The sequence below is a fragment of the Triturus cristatus genome, chromosome 4_1 (assembly GCF_964204655.1).
Source record: "Triturus cristatus chromosome 4_1, aTriCri1.1, whole genome shotgun sequence".
Lineage (NCBI taxonomy): Eukaryota > Metazoa > Chordata > Amphibia > Caudata > Salamandridae > Triturus > Triturus cristatus.
Window position 1 is genome coordinate 150,861,307 of NC_140585.1, and position 26,146 is coordinate 150,887,452.

Here is a 26,146-nt window from a genome sequence, read left to right on the forward strand (position 1 = left end):
GCTCATCTTTTTATTTGAGAATTTCTGTTCACCTTGTTGAATCAGGTTGGATCTCTGGTGCAATGGATAGCGGCTTGGGGTTCTAGGCGAATGTAGAGAAAGCATTCAAAGTCTTTGGGTTGGAATACTAGCTGGGTCAGTTTTATCCCTCCTTTATCTTATAACTAATTGAAACAGTAACAAACAATGCCTGCTTCTGCATAACCAGAGACATTTACCAAAACGGCAGTGAAAGAAAGTCTATTTAAACAGACACTGTTTGCTTTGAAAATGTTGCATAATCTATGCCGAAGAGTAAATTTCCAGTTATACTGCCGGACATGTAATTTAGTACCTAGTAATAGTATTTGGCCTTTTACTAATTTCACAATGTCAATTTAGAGACATGATTTCTAAGTCAGCTGAAAATGAGATAGAACGAATTTCAGGATTTAAAATAGATTACGTGTGCTGCTGAAATTTCAAATGCTTGAAATATCAATTAATTATTAAACTCTACATATTTGATTGCTAATATATGTAACCATATTAAGAATTAAAGTGTAGGTTGGTGTGCGTCCACATCATTTTTAGCTGATTTTTAGTTGCAGTGTTGCAGAGCCTGGATAGCTCAGTCGGTAGAGCATCAGACTTTTAATCTGAGGGTCCAGGGTTCAAGTCCCTGTTCAGGCGGTCGGCTACTTTAAAGAAAAAGTATTCTGATTGTACATTCTTTTTGTGTTCCACTGCATGATGAATAAGATATTCCATTACCAAAATTAAAAAAAAACGTCTTTCATGGAGAAGTGAAAAACCCATCTGTCTCATATATCAGATGACGATACACTAAACTTAAGTTGTATGCAGACTTACCAACTGTATCATGTAGTTTGACACGGTGAATAACTTTTACCCAATTCAATATTCAAAATATAGCCATGGTTATAGTATCCAATGAACTTTATAAAGTTGATCAACAGCTCAAAGCTCATTATTTCATTTCTGAATATCTGTGCACCTCATTCAAGCAGATTGGCTCTGTGGCGCAATGGATAGCGCATTGGACTTCTAGGTGAATGTCAAGAAGGTATTCAAAGGCTGTGGGTTCGAATCCCACCAGAGTCAGTTTTATCCCTGTTTATTTCATAACTATTTAAAGAAGTTATAAGCGATGCATGCATGCTTCTGCTTCACCAAAATCATTTGCTAAAAAAGGTCAGTAAAAGGAAGTCTATTTTAAAGAGACACCGTTCAATTTGGGTAATCTATGCAGAAGAGGAAATTGTCAGCTGTACTGATGAAAATATAATTTACTCGGAAGTAAGATTTTGGGCCCTTCCTTAATTTTACCATGTCAATAAACACATATGAATTTGACGTCAGCAAAAAAATGAGATAGTAGCAACTTCAGGACTAAAAATAAGGTTACATTTACTGAAGAAATTTCAAATGCTTGAAATATCAATTCATTATTATATTCTAGTGTATTTGGTACCTTCTTCAGGTAACCATCTTAAGAAACATAGCGTTAGTTGGGACACTGCCAAATTTTGATTAGGTGATTTTGAGGTTTGCTGTATCAGAGCCTGGATAGCTCAGTCGGTAGAGCATCAGACTTTTAATCTGAGGGTCCAGGGTTCAAGTCCCTGTTCAGGCGGTTTGTTTAAAGAAAATGTACTCTAATGACATGCTCTTTTCAGGATCCAATGAACGAGTAGTCCCATTAGAGTAATTGCAAGTTACTCTTAATGGAGCCATTAAATACCCATCGGTCGTGTACCATTTGACAAGAGTTAAGAAGACTTACCGCAACGGTATCATGTCGTTTGAGATGTTGATTATCTTTTCCCCAATTCAATGTTCAAAATGGAACCCTGCTTATAGTTTCCAAATCACTTTATAAAGTTGGTCAACCGCTGATAGCTCATCTTTTTATTTGAGAATTTCTGTTCACCTTGTTGAATCAGGTTGGATCTCTGGTGCAATGGATAGCGGCTTGGGGTTCTAGGCGAATGTAGAGAAAGCATTCAAAGTCTTTGGGTTGGAATACTAGCTGGGTCAGTTTTATCCCTCCTTTATCTTATAACTAATTGAAACAGTAACAAACAATGCCTGCTTCTGCATAACCAGAGACATTTACCAAAACGGCAGTGAAAGAAAGTCTATTTAAACAGACACTGTTTGCTTTGAAAATGTTGCATAATCTATGCCGAAGAGTAAATTTCCAGTTATACTGCCGGACATGTAATTTAGTACCTAGTAATAGTATTTGGCCTTTTACTAATTTCACAATGTCAATTTAGAGACATGATTTCTAAGTCAGCTGAAAATGAGATAGAACGAATTTCAGGATTTAAAATAGATTACGTGTGCTGCTGAAATTTCAAATGCTTGAAATATCAATTAATTATTAAACTCTACATATTTGATTGCTAATATATGTAACCATATTAAGAATTAAAGTGTAGGTTGGTGTGCGTCCACATCATTTTTAGCTGATTTTTAGTTGCAGTGTTGCAGAGCCTGGATAGCTCAGTCGGTAGAGCATCAGACTTTTAATCTGAGGGTCCAGGGTTCAAGTCCCTGTTCAGGCGGTCGGCTACTTTAAAGAAAAAGTATTCTGATTGTACATTCTTTTTGTGTTCCACTGCATGATGAATAAGATATTCCATTACCAAAATTAAAAAAAAACGTCTTTCATGGAGAAGTGAAAAACCCATCTGTCTCATATATCAGATGACGATACACTAAACTTAAGTTGTATGCAGACTTACCAACTGTATCATGTAGTTTGACACGGTGAATAACTTTTACCCAATTCAATATTCAAAATATAGCCATGGTTATAGTATCCAATGAACTTTATAAAGTTGATCAACAGCTCAAAGCTCATTATTTCATTTCTGAATATCTGTGCACCTCATTCAAGCAGATTGGCTCTGTGGCGCAATGGATAGCGCATTGGACTTCTAGGTGAATGTCAAGAAGGTATTCAAAGGCTGTGGGTTCGAATCCCACCAGAGTCAGTTTTATCCCTGTTTATTTCATAACTATTTAAAGAAGTTATAAGCGATGCATGCATGCTTCTGCTTCACCAAAATCATTTGCTAAAAAAGGTCAGTAAAAGGAAGTCTATTTTAAAGAGACACCGTTCAATTTGGGTAATCTATGCAGAAGAGGAAATTGTCAGCTGTACTGATGAAAATATAATTTACTCGGAAGTAAGATTTTGGGCCCTTCCTTAATTTTACCATGTCAATAAACACATATGAATTTGACGTCAGCAAAAAAATGAGATAGTAGCAACTTCAGGACTAAAAATAAGGTTACATTTACTGAAGAAATTTCAAATGCTTGAAATATCAATTCATTATTATATTCTAGTGTATTTGGTACCTTCTTCAGGTAACCATCTTAAGAAACATAGCGTTAGTTGAGACACTGCCAAATTTTGATTAGGTGATTTTGAGGTTTGCTGTATCAGAGCCTGGATAGCTCAGTCGGTAGAGCATCAGACTTTTAATCTGAGGGTCCAGGGTTCAAGTCCCTGTTCAGGCTGTTTGTTTAAAGAAAATGTACTCTAATGACATGCTCTTTTCAGGATCCAATGAACGAGTAGTCCCATTAGAGTAATTGCAAGTTACTCTTAATGGAGCCATTAAATACCCATCGGTCGTGTACCATTTGACAAGAGTTAAGAAGACTTACCGCAACGGTATCATGTCGTTTGAGATGTTGATTATCTTTTCCCCAATTCAATGTTCAAAATGGAACCCTGCTTATAGTTTCCAAATCAATTTATAAAGTTGGTCAACCGCTGATAGCTCATCTTTTTATTTGAGAATTTCTGTTCACCTTGTTGAATCAGGTTGGATCTCTGGTGCAATGGATAGCGGCTTGGGGTTCTAGGCTAATGTAGAGAAAGCATTCAAAGTCTTTGGGTTGGAATACTAGCTGGGTCAGTTTTATCCCTCCTTTATCTTATAACTAATTGAAACAGTAACAAACAATGCCTGCTTCTGCATAACCAGAGACATTTACCAAAACGGCAGTGAAAGAAAGTCTATTTAAACAGACACTGTTTGCTTTGAAAATGTTGCATAATCTATGCCCAAGAGTAAATTTCCAGTTATACTGCTGGACATGTAATTTAGTACCTAGTAATAGTATTTGGCCTTTTACTAATTTCACAATGTCAATTTAGAGACATGATTTCTAAGTCAGCCGAAAATGAGATAGAACGAATTTCAGGATTTAAAATAGATTACGTGTGCTGCTGAAATTTCAAATGCTTGAAATATCAATTAATTATTAAACTCTACATATTTGATTGCTAATATATGTAACCATATTAAGAATTAAAGTGTAGGTTGGTGTGCGTCCACATCATTTTTAGCTGATTTTTAGTTGCAGTGTTGCAGAGCCTGGATAGCTCAGTCGGTAGAGCATCAGACTTTTAATCTGAGGGTCCAGGGTTCAAGTCCCTGTTCAGGCGGTTGGCTACTTTAAAGAAAAAGTATTCTGATTGTACATTCTTTTTGTGTTCCACTGCATGATGAATAAGATATTCCATTACCAAAATTAAAAAAAAAACGTCTTTCATGGAGAAGTGAAAAACCCATCTGTCTCATATATCAGATGACGATACACTAAACTTAAGTTGTATGCAGACTTACCAACTGTATCATGTAGTTTGACACGGTGAATAACTTTTACCCAATTCAATATTCAAAATATAGCCATGGTTATAGTATCCAATGAACTTTATAAAGTTGATCAACAGCTCAAAGCTCATTATTTCATTTCTGAATATCTGTGCACCTCATTCAAGCAGATTGGCTCTGTGGCGCAATGGATAGTGCATTGGACTTCTAGGTGAATGTCAAGAAGGTATTCAAAGGCTGTGGGTTCGAATCCCACCAGAGTCAGTTTTATCCCTGTTTATTTCATAACTATTTAAAGAAGTTATAAGCGATGCATGCATGCTTCTGCTTCACCAAAATCATTTGCTAAAAAAGGTCAGTAAAAGGAAGTCTATTTTAAAGAGACACCGTTCAATTTGGGTAATCTATGCAGAAGAGGAAATTGTCAGCTGTACTGATGAAAATATAATTTACTCGGAAGTAAGATTTTGGGCCCTTCCTTAATTTTACCATGTCAATAAACACATATGAATTTGACGTCAGCAAAAAAATGAGATAGTAGCAACTTCAGGACTAAAAATAAGGTTACATTTACTGAAGAAATTTCAAATGCTTGAAATATCAATTCATTATTATATTCTAGTGTATTTGGTACCTTCTTCAGGTAACCATCTTAAGAAACATAGCGTTAGTTGGGACACTGCCAAATTTTGATTAGGTGATTTTGAGGTTTGCTGTATCAGAGCCTGGATAGCTCAGTCGGTAGAGCATCAGACTTTTAATCTGAGGGTCCAGGGTTCAAGTCCCTGTTCAGGCGGTTTGTTTAAAGAAAATGTACTCTAATGACATGCTCTTTTCAGGATCCAATGAACGAGTAGTCCCATTAGAGTAATTGCAAGTTACTCTTAATGGAGCCATTAAATACCCATCGGTCGTGTACCATTTGACAAGAGTTAAGAAGACTTACCGCAACGGTATCATGTCGTTTGAGATGTTGATTATCTTTTCCCCAATTCAATGTTCAAAATGGAACCCTGCTTATAGTTTCCAAATCACTTTATAAAGTTGGTCAACCGCTGATAGCTCATCTTTTTATTTGAGAATTTCTGTTCACCTTGTTGAATCAGGTTGGATCTCTGGTGCAATGGATAGCGGCTTGGGGTTCTAGGCGAATGTAGAGAAAGCATTCAAAGTCTTTGGGTTGGAATACTAGCTGGGTCAGTTTTATCCCTCCTTTATCTTATAACTAATTGAAACAGTAACAAACAATGCCTGCTTCTGCATAACCAGAGACATTTACCAAAACGGCAGTGAAAGAAAGTCTATTTAAACAGACACTGTTTGCTTTGAAAATGTTGCATAATCTATGCCGAAGAGTAAATTTCCAGTTATACTGCCGGACATGTAATTTAGTACCTAGTAATAGTATTTGGCCTTTTACTAATTTCACAATGTCAATTTAGAGACATGATTTCTAAGTCAGCTGAAAATGAGATAGAACGAATTTCAGGATTTAAAATAGATTACGTGTGCTGCTGAAATTTCAAATGCTTGAAATATCAATTAATTATTAAACTCTACATATTTGATTGCTAATATATGTAACCATATTAAGAATTAAAGTGTAGGTTGGTGTGCGTCCACATCATTTTTAGCTGATTTTTTGTTGCAGTGTTGCAGAGCCTGGATAGCTCAGTCGGTAGAGCATCAGACTTTTAATCTGAGGGTCCAGGGTTCAAGTCCCTGTTCAGGCGGTCGGCTACTTTAAAGAAAAAGTATTCTGATTGTACATTCTTTTTGTGTTCCACTGCATGATGAATAAGATATTCCATTACCAAAATTAAAAAAAAACGTCTTTCATGGAGAAGTGAAAAACCCATCTGTCTCATATATCAGATGACGATACACTAAACTTAAGTTGTATGCAGACTTACCAACTGTATCATGTAGTTTGACACGGTGAATAACTTTTACCCAATTCAATATTCAAAATATAGCCATGGTTATAGTATCCAATGAACTTTATAAAGTTGATCAACAGCTCAAAGCTCATTATTTCATTTCTGAATATCTGTGCACCTCATTCAAGCAGATTGGCTCTGTGGCGCAATGGATAGCGCATTGGACTTCTAGGTGAATGTCAAGAAGGTATTCAAAGGCTGTGGGTTCGAATCCCACCAGAGTCAGTTTTATCCCTGTTTATTTCATAACTATTTAAAGAAGTTATAAGCGATGCATGCATGCTTCTGCTTCACCAAAATCATTTGCTAAAAAAGGTCAGTAAAAGGAAGTCTATTTTAAAGAGACACCGTTCAATTTGGGTAATCTATGCAGAAGAGGAAATTGTCAGCTGTACTGATGAAAATATAATTTACTCGGAAGTAAGATTTTGGGCCCTTCCTTAATTTTACCATGTCAATAAACACATATGAATTTGACGTCAGCAAAAAAATGAGATAGTAGCAACTTCAGGACTAAAAATAAGGTTACATTTACTGAAGAAATTTCAAATGCTTGAAATATCAATTCATTATTATATTCTAGTGTATTTGGTACCTTCTTCAGGTAACCATCTTAAGAAACATAGCGTTAGTTGGGACACTGCCAAATTTTGATTAGGTGATTTTGAGGTTTGCTGTATCAGAGCCTGGATAGCTCAGTCGGTAGAGCATCAGACTTTTAATCTGAGGGTCCAGGGTTCAAGTCCCTGTTCAGGCGGTTTGTTTAAAGAAAATGTACTCTAATGACATGCTCTTTTCAGGATCCAATGAACGAGTAGTCCCATTAGAGTAATTGCAAGTTACTCTTAATGGAGCCATTAAATACCCATCGGTCGTGTACCATTTGACAAGAGTTAAGAAGACTTACCGCAACGGTATCATGTCGTTTGAGATGTTGATTATCTTTTCCCCAATTCAATGTTCAAAATGGAACCCTGCTTATAGTTTCCAAATCAATTTATAAAGTTGGTCAACCGCTGATAGCTCATCTTTTTATTTGAGAATTTCTGTTCACCTTGTTGAATCAGGTTGGATCTCTGGTGCAATGGATAGCGGCTTGGGGTTCTAGGCGAATGTAGAGAAAGCATTCAAAGTCTTTGGGTTGGAATACTAGCTGGGTCAGTTTTATCCCTCCTTTATCTTATAACTAATTGAAACAGTAACAAACAATGCCTGCTTCTGCATAACCAGAGACATTTACCAAAACGGCAGTGAAAGAAAGTCTATTTAAACAGACACTGTTTGCTTTGAAAATGTTGCATAATCTATGCCCAAGAGTAAATTTCCAGTTATACTGCCGGACATGTAATTTAGTACCTAGTAATAGTATTTGGCCTTTTACTAATTTCACAATGTCAATTTAGAGACATGATTTCTAAGTCAGCCGAAAATGAGATAGAACGAATTTCAGGATTTAAAATAGATTACGTGTGCTGCTGAAATTTCAAATGCTTGAAATATCAATTAATTATTAAACTCTACATATTTGATTGCTAATATATGTAACCATATTAAGAATTAAAGTGTAGGTTGGTGTGCGTCCACATCATTTTTAGCTGATTTTTAGTTGCAGTGTTGCAGAGCCTGGATAGCTCAGTCGGTAGAGCATCAGACTTTTAATCTGAGGGTCCAGGGTTCAAGTCCCTGTTCAGGCGGTCGGCTACTTTAAAGAAAAAGTATTCTGATTGTACATTCTTTTTGTGTTCCACTGCATGATGAATAAGATATTCCATTACCAAAATTAAAAAAAAAACGTCTTTCATGGAGAAGTGAAAAACCCATCTGTCTCATATATCAGATGACGATACACTAAACTTAAGTTGTATGCAGACTTACCAACTGTATCATGTAGTTTGACACGGTGAATAACTTTTACCCAATTCAATATTCAAAATATAGCCATGGTTATAGTATCCAATGAACTTTATAAAGTTGATCAACAGCTCAAAGCTCATTATTTCATTTCTGAATATCTGTGCACCTCATTCAAGCAGATTGGCTCTGTGGCGCAATGGATAGTGCATTGGACTTCTAGGTGAATGTCAAGAAGGTATTCAAAGGCTGTGGGTTCGAATCCCACCAGAGTCAGTTTTATCCCTGTTTATTTCATAACTATTTAAAGAAGTTATAAGCGATGCATGCATGCTTCTGCTTCACCAAAATCATTTGCTAAAAAAGGTCAGTAAAAGGAAGTCTATTTTAAAGAGACACCGTTCAATTTGGGTAATCTATGCAGAAGAGGAAATTGTCAGCTGTACTGATGAAAATATAATTTACTCGGAAGTAAGATTTTGGGCCCTTCCTTAATTTTACCATGTCAATAAACACATATGAATTTGACGTCAGCAAAAAAATGAGATAGTAGCAACTTCAGGACTAAAAATAAGGTTACATTTACTGAAGAAATTTCAAATGCTTGAAATATCAATTCATTATTATATTCTAGTGTATTTGGTACCTTCTTCAGGTAACCATCTTAAGAAACATAGCGTTAGTTGGGACACTGCCAAATTTTGATTAGGTGATTTTGAGGTTTGCTGTATCAGAGCCTGGATAGCTCAGTCGGTAGAGCATCAGACTTTTAATCTGAGGGTCCAGGGTTCAAGTCCCTGTTCAGGCGGTTTGTTTAAAGAAAATGTACTCTAATGACATGCTCTTTTCAGGATCCAATGAACGAGTAGTCCCATTAGAGTAATTGCAAGTTACTCTTAATGGAGCCATTAAATACCCATCGGTCGTGTACCATTTGACAAGAGTTAAGAAGACTTACCGCAACGGTATCATGTCGTTTGAGATGTTGATTATCTTTTCCCCAATTCAATGTTCAAAATGGAACCCTGCTTATAGTTTCCAAATCAATTTATAAAGTTGGTCAACCGCTGATAGCTCATCTTTTTATTTGAGAATTTCTGTTCACCTTCTTGAATCAGGTTGGATCTCTGGTGCAATGGATAGCGGCTTGGGGTTCTAGGCTAATGTAGAGAAAGCATTCAAAGTCTTTGGGTTGGAATACTAGCTGGGTCAGTTTTATCCCTCCTTTATCTTATAACTAATTGAAACAGTAACAAACAATGCCTGCTTCTGCATAACCAGAGACATTTACCAAAACGGCAGTGAAAGAAAGTCTATTTAAACAGACACTGTTTGCTTTGAAAATGTTGCATAATCTATGCCCAAGAGTAAATTTCCAGTTATACTGCTGGACATGTAATTTAGTACCTAGTAATAGTATTTGGCCTTTTACTAATTTCACAATGTCAATTTAGAGACATGATTTCTAAGTCAGCCGAAAATGAGATAGAACGAATTTCAGGATTTAAAATAGATTACGTGTGCTGCTGAAATTTCAAATGCTTGAAATATCAATTAATTATTAAACTCTACATATTTGATTGCTAATATATGTAACCATATTAAGAATTAAAGTGTAGGTTGGTGTGCGTCCACATCATTTTTAGCTGATTTTTAGTTGCAGTGTTGCAGAGCCTGGATAGCTCAGTCGGTAGAGCATCAGACTTTTAATCTGAGGGTCCAGGGTTCAAGTCCCTGTTCAGGCGGTTGGCTACTTTAAAGAAAAAGTATTCTGATTGTACATTCTTTTTGTGTTCCACTGCATGATGAATAAGATATTCCATTACCAAAATTAAAAAAAAACGTCTTTCATGGAGAAGTGAAAAACCCATCTGTCTCATATATCAGATGACGATACACTAAACTTAAGTTGTATGCAGACTTACCAACTGTATCATGTAGTTTGACACGGTGAATAACTTTTACCCAATTCAATATTCAAAATATAGCCATGGTTATAGTATCCAATGAACTTTATAAAGTTGATCAACAGCTCAAAGCTCATTATTTCATTTCTGAATATCTGTGCACCTCATTCAAGCAGATTGGCTCTGTGGCGCAATGGATAGCGCATTGGACTTCTAGGTGAATGTCAAGAAGGTATTCAAAGGCTGTGGGTTCGAATCCCACCAGAGTCAGTTTTATCCCTGTTTATTTCATAACTATTTAAAGAAGTTATAAGCGATGCATGCATGCTTCTGCTTCACCAAAATCATTTGCTAAAAAAGGTCAGTAAAAGGAAGTCTATTTTAAAGAGACACCGTTCAATTTGGGTAATCTATGCAGAAGAGGAAATTGTCAGCTGTACTGATGAAAATATAATTTACTCGGAAGTAAGATTTTGGGCCCTTCCTTAATTTTACCATGTCAATAAACACATATGAATTTGACGTCAGCAAAAAAATGAGATAGTAGCAACTTCAGGACTAAAAATAAGGTTACATTTACTGAAGAAATTTCAAATGCTTGAAATATCAATTCATTATTATATTCTAGTGTATTTGGTACCTTCTTCAGGTAACCATCTTAAGAAACATAGCGTTAGTTGGGACACTGCCAAATTTTGATTAGGTGATTTTGAGGTTTGCTGTATCAGAGCCTGGATAGCTCAGTCGGTAGAGCATCAGACTTTTAATCTGAGGGTCCAGGGTTCAAGTCCCTGTTCAGGCGGTTTGTTTAAAGAAAATGTACTCTAATGACATGCTCTTTTCAGGATCCAATGAACGAGTAGTCCCATTAGAGTAATTGCAAGTTACTCTTAATGGAGCCATTAAATACCCATCGGTCGTGTACCATTTGACAAGAGTTAAGAAGACTTACCGCAACGGTATCATGTCGTTTGAGATGTTGATTATCTTTTCCCCAATTCAATGTTCAAAATGGAACCCTGCTTATAGTTTCCAAATCAATTTATAAAGTTGGTCAACCGCTGATAGCTCATCTTTTTATTTGAGAATTTCTGTTCACCTTGTTGAATCAGGTTGGATCTCTGGTGCAATGGATAGCGGCTTGGGGTTCTAGGCTAATGTAGAGAAAGCATTCAAAGTCTTTGGGTTGGAATACTAGCTGGGTCAGTTTTATCCCTCCTTTATCTTATAACTAATTGAAACAGTAACAAACAATGCCTGCTTCTGCATAACCAGAGACATTTACCAAAACGGCAGTGAAAGAAAGTCTATTTAAACAGACACTGTTTGCTTTGAAAATGTTGCATAATCTATGCCCAAGAGTAAATTTCCAGTTATACTGCTGGACATGTAATTTAGTACCTAGTAATAGTATTTGGCCTTTTACTAATTTCACAATGTCAATTTAGAGACATGATTTCTAAGTCAGCCGAAAATGAGATAGAACGAATTTCAGGATTTAAAATAGATTACGTGTGCTGCTGAAATTTCAAATGCTTGAAATATCAATTAATTATTAAACTCTACATATTTGATTGCTAATATATGTAACCATATTAAGAATTAAAGTGTAGGTTGGTGTGCGTCCACATCATTTTTAGCTGATTTTTAGTTGCAGTGTTGCAGAGCCTGGATAGCTCAGTCGGTAGAGCATCAGACTTTTAATCTGAGGGTCCAGGGTTCAAGTCCCTGTTCAGGCGGTCGGCTACTTTAAAGAAAAAGTATTCTGATTGTACATTCTTTTTGTGTTCCACTGCATGATGAATAAGATATTCCATTACCAAAATTAAAAAAAAAACGTCTTTCATGGAGAAGTGAAAAACCCATCTGTCTCATATATCAGATGACGATACACTAAACTTAAGTTGTATGCAGACTTACCAACTGTATCATGTAGTTTGACACGGTGAATAACTTTTACCCAATTCAATATTCAAAATATAGCCATGGTTATAGTATCCAATGAACTTTATAAAGTTGATCAACAGCTCAAAGCTCATTATTTCATTTCTGAATATCTGTGCACCTCATTCAAGCAGATTGGCTCTGTGGCGCAATGGATAGTGCATTGGACTTCTAGGTGAATGTCAAGAAGGTATTCAAAGGCTGTGGGTTCGAATCCCACCAGAGTCAGTTTTATCCCTGTTTATTTCATAACTATTTAAAGAAGTTATAAGCGATGCATGCATGCTTCTGCTTCACCAAAATCATTTGCTAAAAAAGGTCAGTAAAAGGAAGTCTATTTTAAAGAGACACCGTTCAATTTGGGTAATCTATGCAGAAGAGGAAATTGTCAGCTGTACTGATGAAAATATAATTTACTCGGAAGTAAGATTTTGGGCCCTTCCTTAATTTTACCATGTCAATAAACACATATGAATTTGACGTCAGCAAAAAAATGAGATAGTAGCAACTTCAGGACTAAAAATAAGGTTACATTTACTGAAGAAATTTCAAATGCTTGAAATATCAATTCATTATTATATTCTAGTGTATTTGGTACCTTCTTCAGGTAACCATCTTAAGAAACATAGCGTTAGTTGGGACACTGCCAAATTTTGATTAGGTGATTTTGAGGTTTGCTGTATCAGAGCCTGGATAGCTCAGTCGGTAGAGCATCAGACTTTTAATCTGAGGGTCCAGGGTTCAAGTCCCTGTTCAGGCGGTTTGTTTAAAGAAAATGTACTCTAATGACATGCTCTTTTCAGGATCCAATGAACGAGTAGTCCCATTAGAGTAATTGCAAGTTACTCTTAATGGAGCCATTAAATACCCATCGGTCGTGTACCATTTGACAAGAGTTAAGAAGACTTACCGCAACGGTATCATGTCGTTTGAGATGTTGATTATCTTTTCCCCAATTCAATGTTCAAAATGGAACCCTGCTTATAGTTTCCAAATCAATTTATAAAGTTGGTCAACCGCTGATAGCTCATCTTTTTATTTGAGAATTTCTGTTCACCTTCTTGAATCAGGTTGGATCTCTGGTGCAATGGATAGCGGCTTGGGGTTCTAGGCTAATGTAGAGAAAGCATTCAAAGTCTTTGGGTTGGAATACTAGCTGGGTCAGTTTTATCCCTCCTTTATCTTATAACTAATTGAAACAGTAACAAACAATGCCTGCTTCTGCATAACCAGAGACATTTACCAAAACGGCAGTGAAAGAAAGTCTATTTAAACAGACACTGTTTGCTTTGAAAATGTTGCATAATCTATGCCCAAGAGTAAATTTCCAGTTATACTGCTGGACATGTAATTTAGTACCTAGTAATAGTATTTGGCCTTTTACTAATTTCACAATGTCAATTTAGAGACATGATTTCTAAGTCAGCCGAAAATGAGATAGAACGAATTTCAGGATTTAAAATAGATTACGTGTGCTGCTGAAATTTCAAATGCTTGAAATATCAATTAATTATTAAACTCTACATATTTGATTGCTAATATATGTAACCATATTAAGAATTAAAGTGTAGGTTGGTGTGCGTCCACATCATTTTTAGCTGATTTTTAGTTGCAGTGTTGCAGAGCCTGGATAGCTCAGTCGGTAGAGCATCAGACTTTTAATCTGAGGGTCCAGGGTTCAAGTCCCTGTTCAGGCGGTTGGCTACTTTAAAGAAAAAGTATTCTGATTGTACATTCTTTTTGTGTTCCACTGCATGATGAATAAGATATTCCATTACCAAAATTAAAAAAAAACGTCTTTCATGGAGAAGTGAAAAACCCATCTGTCTCATATATCAGATGACGATACACTAAACTTAAGTTGTATGCAGACTTACCAACTGTATCATGTAGTTTGACACGGTGAATAACTTTTACCCAATTCAATATTCAAAATATAGCCATGGTTATAGTATCCAATGAACTTTATAAAGTTGATCAACAGCTCAAAGCTCATTATTTCATTTCTGAATATCTGTGCACCTCATTCAAGCAGATTGGCTCTGTGGCGCAATGGATAGCGCATTGGACTTCTAGGTGAATGTCAAGAAGGTATTCAAAGGCTGTGGGTTCGAATCCCACCAGAGTCAGTTTTATCCCTGTTTATTTCATAACTATTTAAAGAAGTTATAAGCGATGCATGCATGCTTCTGCTTCACCAAAATCATTTGCTAAAAAAGGTCAGTAAAAGGAAGTCTATTTTAAAGAGACACCGTTCAATTTGGGTAATCTATGCAGAAGAGGAAATTGTCAGCTGTACTGATGAAAATATAATTTACTCGGAAGTAAGATTTTGGGCCCTTCCTTAATTTTACCATGTCAATAAACACATATGAATTTGACGTCAGCAAAAAAATGAGATAGTAGCAACTTCAGGACTAAAAATAAGGTTACATTTACTGAAGAAATTTCAAATGCTTGAAATATCAATTCATTATTATATTCTAGTGTATTTGGTACCTTCTTCAGGTAACCATCTTAAGAAACATAGCGTTAGTTGGGACACTGCCAAATTTTGATTAGGTGATTTTGAGGTTTGCTGTATCAGAGCCTGGATAGCTCAGTCGGTAGAGCATCAGACTTTTAATCTGAGGGTCCAGGGTTCAAGTCCCTGTTCAGGCGGTTTGTTTAAAGAAAATGTACTCTAATGACATGCTCTTTTCAGGATCCAATGAACGAGTAGTCCCATTAGAGTAATTGCAAGTTACTCTTAATGGAGCCATTAAATACCCATCGGTCGTGTACCATTTGACAAGAGTTAAGAAGACTTACCGCAACGGTATCATGTCGTTTGAGATGTTGATTATCTTTTCCCCAATTCAATGTTCAAAATGGAACCCTGCTTATAGTTTCCAAATCAATTTATAAAGTTGGTCAACCGCTGATAGCTCATCTTTTTATTTGAGAATTTCTGTTCACCTTGTTGAATCAGGTTGGATCTCTGGTGCAATGGATAGCGGCTTGGGGTTCTAGGCTAATGTAGAGAAAGCATTCAAAGTCTTTGGGTTGGAATACTAGCTGGGTCAGTTTTATCCCTCCTTTATCTTATAACTAATTGAAACAGTAACAAACAATGCCTGCTTCTGCATAACCAGAGACATTTACCAAAACGGCAGTGAAAGAAAGTCTATTTAAACAGACACTGTTTGCTTTGAAAATGTTGCATAATCTATGCCCAAGAGTAAATTTCCAGTTATACTGCTGGACATGTAATTTAGTACCTAGTAATAGTATTTGGCCTTTTACTAATTTCACAATGTCAATTTAGAGACATGATTTCTAAGTCAGCCGAAAATGAGATAGAACGAATTTCAGGATTTAAAATAGATTACGTGTGCTGCTGAAATTTCAAATGCTTGAAATATCAATTAATTATTAAACTCTACATATTTGATTGCTAATATATGTAACCATATTAAGAATTAAAGTGTAGGTTGGTGTGCGTCCACATCATTTTTAGCTGATTTTTAGTTGCAGTGTTGCAGAGCCTGGATAGCTCAGTCGGTAGAGCATCAGACTTTTAATCTGAGGGTCCAGGGTTCAAGTCCCTGTTCAGGCGGTCGGCTACTTTAAAGAAAAAGTATTCTGATTGTACATTCTTTTTGTGTTCCACTGCATGATGAATAAGATATTCCATTACCAAAATTAAAAAAAAAACGTCTTTCATGGAGAAGTGAAAAACCCATCTGTCTCATATATCAGATGACGATACACTAAACTTAAGTTGTATGCAGACTTACCAACTGTATCATGTAGTTTGACACGGTGAATAACTTTTACCCAATTCAATATTCAAAATATAGCCATGGTTATAGTATCCAATGAACTTTATAAAGTTGATCAACAGCTCAAAGCTCATTATTTCATTTCTGAATATCTGTGCACCTCATTCAAGCAGATTGGCTCTGTGGCGCAATGGATAGTGCATTGGACTTCTAGGTGAATGTCAAGAAGGTATTCAAAGGCTGTGGGTTCGAATCCCACCAGAGTCAGTTTTATCCCTGTTTATTTCATAACTATTTAAAGAAGTTATAAGCGATGCATGCATGCTTCTGCTTCACCAAAATCATTTGCTAAAAAAGGTCAGTAAAAGGAAGTCTATTTTAAAGAGACACCGTTCAATTTGGGTAATCTATGCAGAAGAGGAAATTGTCAGCTGTACTGATGAAAATATAATTTACTCGGAAGTAAGATTTTGGGCCCTTCCTTAATTTTACCATGTCAATAAACACATATGAATTTGACGTCAGCAAAAAAATGAGATAGTAGCAACTTCAGGACTAAAAATAAGGTTACATTTACTGAAGAAATTTCAAATGCTTGAAATATCAATTCATTATTATATTCTAGTGTATTTGGTACCTTCTTCAGGTAACCATCTTAAGAAACATAGCGTTAGTTGGGACACTGCCAAATTTTGATTAGGTGATTTTGAGGTTTGCTGTATCAGAGCCTGGATAGCTCAGTCGGTAGAGCATCAGACTTTTAATCTGAGGGTCCAGGGTTCAAGTCCCTGTTCAGGCGGTTTGTTTAAAGAAAATGTACTCTAATGACATGCTCTTTTCAGGATCCAATGAACGAGTAGTCCCATTAGAGTAATTGCAAGTTACTCTTAATGGAGCCATTAAATACCCATCGGTCGTGTACCATTTGACAAGAGTTAAGAAGACTTACCGCAACGGTATCATGTCGTTTGAGATGTTGATTATCTTTTCCCCAATTCAATGTTCAAAATGGAACCCTGCTTATAGTTTCCAAATCAATTTATAAAGTTGGTCAACCGCTGATAGCTCATCTTTTTATTTGAGAATTTCTGTTCACCTTGTTGAATCAGGTTGGATCTCTGGTGCAATGGATAGCGGCTTGGGGTTCTAGGCTAATGTAGAGAAAGCATTCAAAGTCTTTGGGTTGGAATACTAGCTGGGTCAGTTTTATCCCTCCTTTATCTTATAACTAATTGAAACAGTAACAAACAATGCCTGCTTCTGCATAACCAGAGACATTTACCAAAACGGCAGTGAAAGAAAGTCTATTTAAACAGACACTGTTTGCTTTGAAAATGTTGCATAATCTATGCCCAAGAGTAAATTTCCAGTTATACTGCTGGACATGTAATTTAGTACCTAGTAATAGTATTTGGCCTTTTACTAATTTCACAATGTCAATTTAGAGACATGATTTCTAAGTCAGCCGAAAATGAGATAGAACGAATTTCAGGATTTAAAATAGATTACGTGTGCTGCTGAAATATCAAATGCTTGAAATATCAATTAATTATTAAACTCTACATATTTGATTGCTAATATATGTATTATAACAACATAAGCAACTATGAGTCTCGCCTGTATGAAAACCTTGACACAATCGTAAGGGAAATGCTAGTGCTGTGGGTTCATGTGTACATGTGTGAGTGTACGCATGGGTGTAAGATTCCCATCATCCACCCGAAGTGGTTTGCTTCATCATCTGGGAATTAAGGACTAATTTAGAGAACCATCTTCTACTTGACAAGTCGTAGATATTGGTCTCTTATATGTCCCAACTTGGTGAAAGGTAGTTTTGTTAGATGATGATTGGGTGTGATGGTCGCAGTGCTGGAGTGTGGTGATGGTGTATAAGTGCTGGTTAAAATATGTCTAGCAAGGTACTAAAACAACTTTATTAGTAGCTACCTTGTTGACAAACTCTAAAAACAGTGCTCTAACAGTTTCAAAATATAATAACTGTGTTAAAGAACGGTCTACATGTTTCTGCTAACGGATGTAAATCATCCTAGCTTTCGTCAGGACCTAGAAGCTACTGCGAAAAAACTGTGCAAATTAATGAAGTGGTTTATACAACCTGGACCCTGATAGGTGTCCAAGAAACTCCGTGGGCGGTAGTTTATATTCACTGACCTGCATAAATGGAGAAAAAGATAAAAAGAACACAACATAGCAAAACACCCTTCGCATAGTGTAATTATCAAGGTTTTACAAATAGAATCCAGCACAATGTCCGATAAACCAAATACTCTTAGATGTATTAAGACTGTGATAAGTCTAAGAGCTAAAATCGAAATTAGACGACTTGAAAGCACTTACCCTATCTGTGATGGGTGTGCGCCTCACCTCACCTGGCTACTGCTCAGGTTTAAGGAGGCCCCGCTCTGTAGAGAAAATCAGAGGGTTCAACAATGTTAAAACCTAGTGATAGGTTAAAATTTAAACGCTAAAGCCCAGCCGCGTAATGTCAAGAAACGCCTAATCTCACTGAGAATCATTCGATAGCTACGATGCGCTCCGATGCGCTCGATCTTGGTGATGTTTGTAAAGACTACGGTTACGGCCTAACTAGGGGGCCGACTTGTTTCACAAGTATGGTGCGTGTCACGTAGCATCAACTCATAGGAGAATGACAGCTCACCTGTCCGTCGGTGCCTCTTGTCAGAACTGAGCTCGTAGGGGAGGCAACCTGCGAGGTGTCCGGACTCGGCAGAAATAGAGAATGCCGATCTTAGTTGTCATAGCAACCAAAGGGGAACCGAGGCTGACGTGCGGACGCTGATGTGACGTCATAGCGTTCCGTAAATGAGCCTGGGAAATGTAGTATCAGACCCGATAATTCTAACGGGCTGCAGTAGTTTGAATCATAGCTCCAACCAACCTCTCGTATAGGATTCGGAGAGAATGTATGTTTGCAGGTAGTGTTTGCATAAAGCACCAGGTCGGTATTACGCCCGTTTCTCATTCTAAACCAGAGTAACTGTTAAAAAATGCGAAACAACTGGTATCATGATGTTGATAGCTTATGATAGACAAAAAGGCCATTCATGTGCGGAGCGGAAAATGCCTATAGAATTCTGCGCATCCTTGTGCAACATTACCGTTCATTTGAAGGGTACCAATGGATGTCTGCTCTTAGAGTGAGGCCCAAGGAATATCATCATTCAACCCATTGCGATCACTCTGGAGTTTGAAGACCCATTTCTGTTCCTTGTGGAATAGAAAGTTAGTGATGTCTGTTGTGTGTGGTGGGATGAATGGTTGTTCAAGGACTAACCACCTGATGTCTTCTGGTTTATGATTTAGTGTAAGAAAATGGTTAGACATTTTAGTCGCTTGTTTTTTACGTCTAATAGTACTCTTGTGTTCACTTATTCTCACTTTAATTTTTCGGGTGGTCATCCCTACATATTTCAGTGAGCAGGGACATGTAATCAGATAGATGACTTTCTCTGAATTGCAGTTAGTATGTTTGTTGAGAATCCAAGGTTTTGAGGTACCAATGTCAACTGATTTAGTGGGTTCAGTTTGTGGACAAACTGAACAAGAACCACAAGGATAGTGGCCTTGAACAGGTGGGAGGTGCCAGAGTGTAGATGTGGCAGGATTCCTCTTTGCTTTGGGTCGTGTGTGTACCAAATTGTCCCTGAGGTTAGTTCCTCTCTTGAACGAGAAAAGTGGAGGAGGGATTTCTTCTTTGTTCAGATTGAGAATCCGCCAATGCTTGCGTACCACTTTTTGCACGTCATTTGACAGTGTGCTAAAGGTGTTTACAAATGTTAGTCTCTTAAGTGGTGGTTTTGGTATAGCTGGCGCGATGAGAGCGTCCCTATTATTGTTAGCTGCTCTTTTTTTGGCTTGTCTGACCAAGTGTCTGGGATATTTCTTGACTTGCAATTGCTGTGACAGATCGGCTGCATGTTTGTCAAAAGTCTCTTTCGTGGAACAGTTTCTGCGTATACGTAGGAACTGACCGATAGGCAGGTTGTTCCTTAGGGACTTAGGATGGTGGCTCTGGAAATTCAACAGAGAATTCTTCGCTTGGGGTTTCTTGTATAGTTCACTCCCTAAAGTCCCTTGTGAGGGGTAAATGACGATGTCTAAGAAGGGCAATCTGCATTTGTCGTGTGTCACAGTGAATCTCAAGAAGTTATTTTGTGTGTTTAACCAAGCATGGAAATCGAGTAAGGTAGTCACACTGCCACGCCAAACCACCAAAATATCATCGATATACCTCTTCCATATGACAATTTTGTCACGGAAGGGATTCGTATTGGTCAACACATTGTTCTGTTCAAACAAATGAACGTAGAGATTCGCCAGGCTGGGAGCAAAAATGCTCCCCATCGATGTGCCTGAGGTTTGGAGGTAGATGGTCTCCTCGTACCTGAAGAAATTTTCTTTCATCGCCAGCCTGGCACATTCCATGATGAAATTGATTGGGGTAATCGTGACCAGATCTTTGGTGTCAAGTAGACCCCTGATGGCCTCTAATGTTTCATCCTGGGGAATGCAGGTGTACAGTGACTCGACATCGAAACTAACCAGTAGGTCTGTTTCGATGTCAAAGATGGTTTCAGGTAACAGTCTGAGGACATCTTTGGTGTCCTGAAGAAATGTTGGCATTTCCTTGACCAGAGGCCGGAGGAAAAAGTCTACAAAAGTGGACAAGGGTTCCAGGAGAGACCCGATCCCTGAGATAATGGGACGTCCTGGTGGTGGTCTAGTGGCTTTATGTATCTTGGGAAGAACATAAAAGTAGGGCATGACAGGATGTGCCGTGATTAAGAAATCAGACTCTTGTTGAGTGATCCAACCTGATTCTTTGGCTTCATATACCATGTCTTTAATTTCCTTTGATAATCTTGTGGTAGGATCCTCGGGCAAAACCCGGTAGGAATTAGTATCGTTTAGATGTCTTAGGCATTCCATTCGATAGATGGATGAGTCTAGAATGACAATAGCTCCCCCCTTGTCAGCGGGCTTGATGGTAATGGTGTCATCATTAGATAGTGTTGTCATAGCTTGTTTCTCCACAAGAGGAAGGTTACAGTAGCCACTCCTACTTCTAGAGCAGAGAGAGGAAACATCATTGGTCACAGCTTGTTCAAAGACTTTGACATTATCCGGCACTAAATGGGCAGGTGGTGAGAAATTTGAAGGTGGTCTAAGACCTGTGTTGGTTTCTACTGATAGGTCATCTTGACCTACCCTGTCGCCTCCTTTGTCTTTATTCTTGAAAAAGAAATGTAGACGTACTTTGCGAAAGAATTTGCCCATTTCACATCTCAATTGGAAGGGGTCACCTATGGAGGTTGGAACAAAACCTAAACCTTTGTTGAGGACCTCTAGTTCTGTTGGAGAGAGTTGACGTTGGCTTAGATTCATCACTAGTTCGTCACGTTCACATGTGTATCCCATATGTTCTAACTGTTCTGTGGTGGCTGGTCTGTTTGCCAGTGTACCTGTTGTGTTGAGCCTCCTCTTCTCCTGCCTCTGCTGCGTCCACGGCCTTGCCCTAAAAAAGGTTGCTGTCCAAAATGGGTAGGTGGTGGTGGCTGGCAAGGAAAGGGTGGCATGGGTGGACCATATGGTGAGGGTTGAAAACCCCACGGTGCGGGGGGCCACCAGGGTCTGGGTTGGTCATAATAGTTTTGTGTACCTCGTCTCCTATTGGCCCGTGAGCGCTGATAGTTTTGTCTTAGCGACGGTGTCCCTGTGGTGGAGCCCTCTGAGTCTGATGAGGGGGTGTCTGTCCCTGATGAGGAATAGTTTGAGCCATACCTCTTGCCCTTTTTGTTATATTCTGGAGGGATGTAGGTGTCGCTAGTATATGGGTAGACTTTTTCGAAGGAGAACTTAGCCAAATCTTTTTTAAATTTCTCTATCTTCGTCAATAAGATAGTGTCTTTGTGCTCTTTGTTGGCTTTGTTGGTATCCTCAAGATTTCTTTTGAATAAAGCACTAGTGATGGTGGCTTTGATTTGGCCCTCTAAAGTTTGTATTTCTACCAGGATAAGGTCAGCTGCCTTTTTGGCTGTAGCGATGATTAAGATCAGCCAGTCGCGGGTGCATCGCCACGCGATGAGCGACCAGTCCTTGAGAAAAGTTTTGTCTGTCAAAAACAGTCGTGGTGTGTTAGTTACTATAAGGCCCATGGGAGCACTGTTGTTTCTTAAATATTCTGTCATTATAGCGCCATGTATGAATGTGCGCGAATGAGACTTTTTAAGAGTGAGTAAGGTTTGCCATTCATCTATAGTGTTGTTAGAAACCGATGGCAGACTGTCTATGATACTGGGATTGGTGCTCAAGATCGACTGTAGCATGTCGTCATCAAATGACAATCCAGTGAGTTCGGCCATCCTTAAAACAAGGGGCGGCGTGGGCAGCGAAATGAAAGTACTCGCAATGCGCTTAGCTGCGTGAGTACAAACAGAGGACCCGCAGCCAAGGCTGCTCCAAAAACTATAGTAAAGATATCTCAAAAAAGAGTGGGGGTCCTAGGGATAAAGTTTAAAGACTCAAATAGTTGTAATCCCCAGATCCACGAATTATAACAACATAAGCAACTATGAGTCTCGCCTGTATGAAAACCTTGACACAATCGTAAGGGAAATGCTAGTGCTGTGGGTTCATGTGTACATGTGTGAGTGTACGCATGGGTGTAAGATTCCCATCATCCACCCGAAGTGGTTTGCTTCATCATCTGGGAATTAAGGACTAATTTAGAGAACCATCTTCTACTTGACAAGTCGTAGATATTGGTCTCTTATATGTCCCAACTTGGTGAAAGGTAGTTTTGTTAGATGATGATTGGGTGTGATGGTCGCAGTGCTGGAGTGTGGTGATGGTGTATAAGTGCTGGTTAAAATATGTCTCAATACATCTAAGAGTATTTGGTTTATCGGACATTGTGCTGGATTCTATTTGTAAAACCTTGATAATTACACTATGCGAAGGGTGTTTTGCTATGTTGTGTTCTTTTTATCTTTTTCTCCATTTATGCAGGTCAGTGAATATAAACTACCGCCCACGGAGTTTCTTGGACACCTATCAGGGTCCAGGTTGTATAAACCACTTCATTAATTTGCACAGTTTTTTCGCAGTAGCTTCTAGGTCCTGACGAAAGCTAGGATGATTTACATCCGTTAGCAGAAACATGTAGACCGTTCTTTAACACAGTTATTATATTTTGAAACTGTTAGAGCACTGTTTTTAGAGTTTGTCAACAAGGTAGCTACTAATAAAGTTGTTTTAGTACCTTGCTAGACATATTTTAACCAGCACTTATACACCATCACCACACTCCAGCACTGCGACCATCACACCCAATCATCATCTAACAAAACTACCTTTCACCAAGTTGGGACATATAAGAGACCAATATCTACGACTTGTCAAGTAGAAGATGGTTCTCTAAATTAGTCCTTAATTCCCAGATGATGAAGCAAACCACTTCGGGTGGATGATGGGAATCTTACACCCATGCGTACACTCACACATGTACACATGAACCCACAGCACTAGCATTTCCCTTACGATTGTGTCAAGGTTTTCATACAGGCGAGACTCATAGTTGCTTATGTTGTTATAATTCGTGGATCTGGGGATTACAACTATTTGAGTCTTTAAACTTTATCCCTAGGACCCCCACTCTTTTTTGAGATATCTTTACTATGCTAATATATGTAACCATATTAAGAATTAAAGTGTAGGTTGGTGTGCGTCCACATCATTTTTAGCTGATTTTTAGTTGCAGTGTTGCAGAGCCTGGATAGCTCAGTCGGTAGAGCATCAGACTTTTAATCTGAGGGTCCAGGGTTCAAGTCCCTGTTCAGGCGGTTGGCTACTTTAAAGAAAAAGTATTCTGATTGTACATTCTTTTTGTGTTCCACTGCATGATGAATAAGATATTCCATTACCAAAATTAAAAAAAAACGTCTTTCATGGAGAAGTGAAAAACCCATCTGTCTCATATATCAGATGACGATACACTAAACTTAAGTTGTATGCAGACTTACCAACTGTATCATGTAGTTTGACACGGTGAATAACTTTTACCCAATTCAATATTCAAAATATAGCCATGGTTATAGTATCCAATGAACTTTATAAAGTTGATCAACAGCTCAAAGCTCATTATTTCATTTCTGAATATCTGTGCACCTCATTCAAGCAGATTGGCTCTGTGGCGCAATGGATAGCGCATTGGACTTCTAGGTGAATGTCAAGAAGGTATTCAAAGGCTGTGGGTTCGAATCCCACCAGAGTCAGTTTTATCCCTGTTTATTTCATAACTATTTAAAGAAGTTATAAGCGATGCATGCATGCTTCTGCTTCACCAAAATCATTTGCTAAAAAAGGTCAGTAAAAGGAAGTCTATTTTAAAGAGACACCGTTCAATTTGGGTAATCTATGCAGAAGAGGAAATTGTCAGCTGTACTGATGAAAATATAATTTACTCGGAAGTAAGATTTTGGGCCCTTCCTTAATTTTACCATGTCAATAAACACATATGAATTTGACGTCAGCAAAAAAATGAGATAGTAGCAACTTCAGGACTAAAAATAAGGTTACATTTACTGAAGAAATTTCAAATGCTTGAAATATCAATTCATTATTATATTCTAGTGTATTTGGTACCTTCTTCAGGTAACCATCTTAAGAAACATAGCGTTAGTTGGGACACTGCCAAATTTTGATTAGGTGATTTTGAGGTTTGCTGTATCAGAGCCTGGATAGCTCAGTCGGTAGAGCATCAGACTTTTAATCTGAGGGTCCAGGGTTCAAGTCCCTGTTCAGGCGGTTTGTTTAAAGAAAATGTACTCTAATGACATGCTCTTTTCAGGATCCAATGAACGAGTAGTCCCATTAGAGTAATTGCAAGTTACTCTTAATGGAGCCATTAAATACCCATCGGTCGTGTACCATTTGACAAGAGTTAAGAAGACTTACCGCAACGGTATCATGTCGTTTGAGATGTTGATTATCTTTTCCCCAATTCAATGTTCAAAATGGAACCCTGCTTATAGTTTCCAAATCACTTTATAAAGTTGGTCAACCGCTGATAGCTCATCTTTTTATTTGAGAATTTCTGTTCACCTTGTTGAATCAGGTTGGATCTCTGGTGCAATGGATAGCGGCTTGGGGTTCTAGGCGAATGTAGAGAAAGCATTCAAAGTCTTTGGGTTGGAATACTAGCTGGGTCAGTTTTATCCCTCCTTTATCTTATAACTAATTGAAACAGTAACAAACAATGCCTGCTTCTGCATAACCAGAGACATTTACCAAAACGGCAGTGAAAGAAAGTCTATTTAAACAGACACTGTTTGCTTTGAAAATGTTGCATAATCTATGCCGAAGAGTAAATTTCCAGTTATACTGCCGGACATGTAATTTAGTACCTAGTAATAGTATTTGGCCTTTTACTAATTTCACAATGTCAATTTAGAGACATGATTTCTAAGTCAGCTGAAAATGAGATAGAACGAATTTCAGGATTTAAAATAGATTACGTGTGCTGCTGAAATTTCAAATGCTTGAAATATCAATTAATTATTAAACTCTACATATTTGATTGCTAATATATGTAACCATATTAAGAATTAAAGTGTAGGTTGGTGTGCGTCCACATCATTTTTAGCTGATTTTTTGTTGCAGTGTTGCAGAGCCTGGATAGCTCAGTCGGTAGAGCATCAGACTTTTAATCTGAGGGTCCAGGGTTCAAGTCCCTGTTCAGGCGGTCGGCTACTTTAAAGAAAAAGTATTCTGATTGTACATTCTTTTTGTGTTCCACTGCATGATGAATAAGATATTCCATTACCAAAATTAAAAAAAAACGTCTTTCATGGAGAAGTGAAAAACCCATCTGTCTCATATATCAGATGACGATACACTAAACTTAAGTTGTATGCAGACTTACCAACTGTATCATGTAGTTTGACACGGTGAATAACTTTTACCCAATTCAATATTCAAAATATAGCCATGGTTATAGTATCCAATGAACTTTATAAAGTTGATCAACAGCTCAAAGCTCATTATTTCATTTCTGA

At 37.7% G+C, this 26,146-nt stretch overlaps 30 non-coding genes across 30 annotated transcripts; all 30 read left to right on the top strand.

Moving 5' to 3' along the window:
- The first annotated feature begins 599 nt into the window (after positions 1 to 599).
- TRNAK-UUU (transfer RNA lysine (anticodon UUU)) lies at positions 600 to 672 on the top strand. Its single transcript has one exon. It is a non-coding gene; the product is annotated as a tRNA-Lys (tRNA).
- Positions 673 to 1,013: 341 nt separating this feature from the next.
- TRNAR-UCU (transfer RNA arginine (anticodon UCU)) lies at positions 1,014 to 1,104 on the top strand. Its single transcript is given in 2 exon segments — positions 1,014 to 1,050; positions 1,069 to 1,104. It is a non-coding gene; the product is annotated as a tRNA-Arg (tRNA).
- A 459-nt stretch (positions 1,105 to 1,563) lies between these two features.
- TRNAK-UUU (transfer RNA lysine (anticodon UUU)) lies at positions 1,564 to 1,636 on the top strand. Its single transcript has one exon. It is a non-coding gene; the product is annotated as a tRNA-Lys (tRNA).
- Positions 1,637 to 2,500: 864 nt separating this feature from the next.
- Positions 2,501 to 2,573, top strand: TRNAK-UUU (transfer RNA lysine (anticodon UUU)). The gene has a single exon. It is a non-coding gene; the product is annotated as a tRNA-Lys (tRNA).
- Positions 2,574 to 2,914: 341 nt separating this feature from the next.
- Positions 2,915 to 3,005, top strand: TRNAR-UCU (transfer RNA arginine (anticodon UCU)). Its single transcript is given in 2 exon segments — positions 2,915 to 2,951; positions 2,970 to 3,005. It is a non-coding gene; the product is annotated as a tRNA-Arg (tRNA).
- A 1,396-nt stretch (positions 3,006 to 4,401) lies between these two features.
- Positions 4,402 to 4,474, top strand: TRNAK-UUU (transfer RNA lysine (anticodon UUU)). Its single transcript has one exon. It is a non-coding gene; the product is annotated as a tRNA-Lys (tRNA).
- Positions 4,475 to 4,816: 342 nt separating this feature from the next.
- Positions 4,817 to 4,907, top strand: TRNAR-UCU (transfer RNA arginine (anticodon UCU)). Its single transcript is given in 2 exon segments — positions 4,817 to 4,853; positions 4,872 to 4,907. It is a non-coding gene; the product is annotated as a tRNA-Arg (tRNA).
- Positions 4,908 to 5,366: 459 nt separating this feature from the next.
- Positions 5,367 to 5,439, top strand: TRNAK-UUU (transfer RNA lysine (anticodon UUU)). Its single transcript has one exon. It is a non-coding gene; the product is annotated as a tRNA-Lys (tRNA).
- Positions 5,440 to 6,303: 864 nt separating this feature from the next.
- On the top strand, positions 6,304 to 6,376 carry TRNAK-UUU (transfer RNA lysine (anticodon UUU)). Its single transcript has one exon. It is a non-coding gene; the product is annotated as a tRNA-Lys (tRNA).
- Positions 6,377 to 6,717: 341 nt separating this feature from the next.
- TRNAR-UCU (transfer RNA arginine (anticodon UCU)) lies at positions 6,718 to 6,808 on the top strand. Its single transcript is given in 2 exon segments — positions 6,718 to 6,754; positions 6,773 to 6,808. It is a non-coding gene; the product is annotated as a tRNA-Arg (tRNA).
- A 459-nt stretch (positions 6,809 to 7,267) lies between these two features.
- On the top strand, positions 7,268 to 7,340 carry TRNAK-UUU (transfer RNA lysine (anticodon UUU)). Its single transcript has one exon. It is a non-coding gene; the product is annotated as a tRNA-Lys (tRNA).
- An 864-nt stretch (positions 7,341 to 8,204) lies between these two features.
- TRNAK-UUU (transfer RNA lysine (anticodon UUU)) lies at positions 8,205 to 8,277 on the top strand. The gene has a single exon. It is a non-coding gene; the product is annotated as a tRNA-Lys (tRNA).
- Positions 8,278 to 8,619: 342 nt separating this feature from the next.
- TRNAR-UCU (transfer RNA arginine (anticodon UCU)) lies at positions 8,620 to 8,710 on the top strand. Its single transcript is given in 2 exon segments — positions 8,620 to 8,656; positions 8,675 to 8,710. It is a non-coding gene; the product is annotated as a tRNA-Arg (tRNA).
- Positions 8,711 to 9,169: 459 nt separating this feature from the next.
- On the top strand, positions 9,170 to 9,242 carry TRNAK-UUU (transfer RNA lysine (anticodon UUU)). The gene has a single exon. It is a non-coding gene; the product is annotated as a tRNA-Lys (tRNA).
- Positions 9,243 to 10,106: 864 nt separating this feature from the next.
- Positions 10,107 to 10,179, top strand: TRNAK-UUU (transfer RNA lysine (anticodon UUU)). Its single transcript has one exon. It is a non-coding gene; the product is annotated as a tRNA-Lys (tRNA).
- A 341-nt stretch (positions 10,180 to 10,520) lies between these two features.
- TRNAR-UCU (transfer RNA arginine (anticodon UCU)) lies at positions 10,521 to 10,611 on the top strand. The gene is given in 2 exon segments: positions 10,521 to 10,557; positions 10,576 to 10,611. It is a non-coding gene; the product is annotated as a tRNA-Arg (tRNA).
- A 459-nt stretch (positions 10,612 to 11,070) lies between these two features.
- Positions 11,071 to 11,143, top strand: TRNAK-UUU (transfer RNA lysine (anticodon UUU)). The gene has a single exon. It is a non-coding gene; the product is annotated as a tRNA-Lys (tRNA).
- Positions 11,144 to 12,007: 864 nt separating this feature from the next.
- Positions 12,008 to 12,080, top strand: TRNAK-UUU (transfer RNA lysine (anticodon UUU)). Its single transcript has one exon. It is a non-coding gene; the product is annotated as a tRNA-Lys (tRNA).
- Positions 12,081 to 12,422: 342 nt separating this feature from the next.
- TRNAR-UCU (transfer RNA arginine (anticodon UCU)) lies at positions 12,423 to 12,513 on the top strand. The gene is given in 2 exon segments: positions 12,423 to 12,459; positions 12,478 to 12,513. It is a non-coding gene; the product is annotated as a tRNA-Arg (tRNA).
- Positions 12,514 to 12,972: 459 nt separating this feature from the next.
- TRNAK-UUU (transfer RNA lysine (anticodon UUU)) lies at positions 12,973 to 13,045 on the top strand. The gene has a single exon. It is a non-coding gene; the product is annotated as a tRNA-Lys (tRNA).
- An 864-nt stretch (positions 13,046 to 13,909) lies between these two features.
- Positions 13,910 to 13,982, top strand: TRNAK-UUU (transfer RNA lysine (anticodon UUU)). Its single transcript has one exon. It is a non-coding gene; the product is annotated as a tRNA-Lys (tRNA).
- Positions 13,983 to 14,323: 341 nt separating this feature from the next.
- TRNAR-UCU (transfer RNA arginine (anticodon UCU)) lies at positions 14,324 to 14,414 on the top strand. The gene is given in 2 exon segments: positions 14,324 to 14,360; positions 14,379 to 14,414. It is a non-coding gene; the product is annotated as a tRNA-Arg (tRNA).
- Positions 14,415 to 14,873: 459 nt separating this feature from the next.
- On the top strand, positions 14,874 to 14,946 carry TRNAK-UUU (transfer RNA lysine (anticodon UUU)). Its single transcript has one exon. It is a non-coding gene; the product is annotated as a tRNA-Lys (tRNA).
- Positions 14,947 to 15,810: 864 nt separating this feature from the next.
- On the top strand, positions 15,811 to 15,883 carry TRNAK-UUU (transfer RNA lysine (anticodon UUU)). The gene has a single exon. It is a non-coding gene; the product is annotated as a tRNA-Lys (tRNA).
- Positions 15,884 to 16,225: 342 nt separating this feature from the next.
- Positions 16,226 to 16,316, top strand: TRNAR-UCU (transfer RNA arginine (anticodon UCU)). The gene is given in 2 exon segments: positions 16,226 to 16,262; positions 16,281 to 16,316. It is a non-coding gene; the product is annotated as a tRNA-Arg (tRNA).
- Positions 16,317 to 16,775: 459 nt separating this feature from the next.
- Positions 16,776 to 16,848, top strand: TRNAK-UUU (transfer RNA lysine (anticodon UUU)). The gene has a single exon. It is a non-coding gene; the product is annotated as a tRNA-Lys (tRNA).
- Positions 16,849 to 23,859: 7,011 nt separating this feature from the next.
- TRNAK-UUU (transfer RNA lysine (anticodon UUU)) lies at positions 23,860 to 23,932 on the top strand. The gene has a single exon. It is a non-coding gene; the product is annotated as a tRNA-Lys (tRNA).
- Positions 23,933 to 24,273: 341 nt separating this feature from the next.
- On the top strand, positions 24,274 to 24,364 carry TRNAR-UCU (transfer RNA arginine (anticodon UCU)). Its single transcript is given in 2 exon segments — positions 24,274 to 24,310; positions 24,329 to 24,364. It is a non-coding gene; the product is annotated as a tRNA-Arg (tRNA).
- A 459-nt stretch (positions 24,365 to 24,823) lies between these two features.
- TRNAK-UUU (transfer RNA lysine (anticodon UUU)) lies at positions 24,824 to 24,896 on the top strand. Its single transcript has one exon. It is a non-coding gene; the product is annotated as a tRNA-Lys (tRNA).
- An 864-nt stretch (positions 24,897 to 25,760) lies between these two features.
- Positions 25,761 to 25,833, top strand: TRNAK-UUU (transfer RNA lysine (anticodon UUU)). The gene has a single exon. It is a non-coding gene; the product is annotated as a tRNA-Lys (tRNA).
- Positions 25,834 to 26,146: the final 313 nt, after the last annotated feature.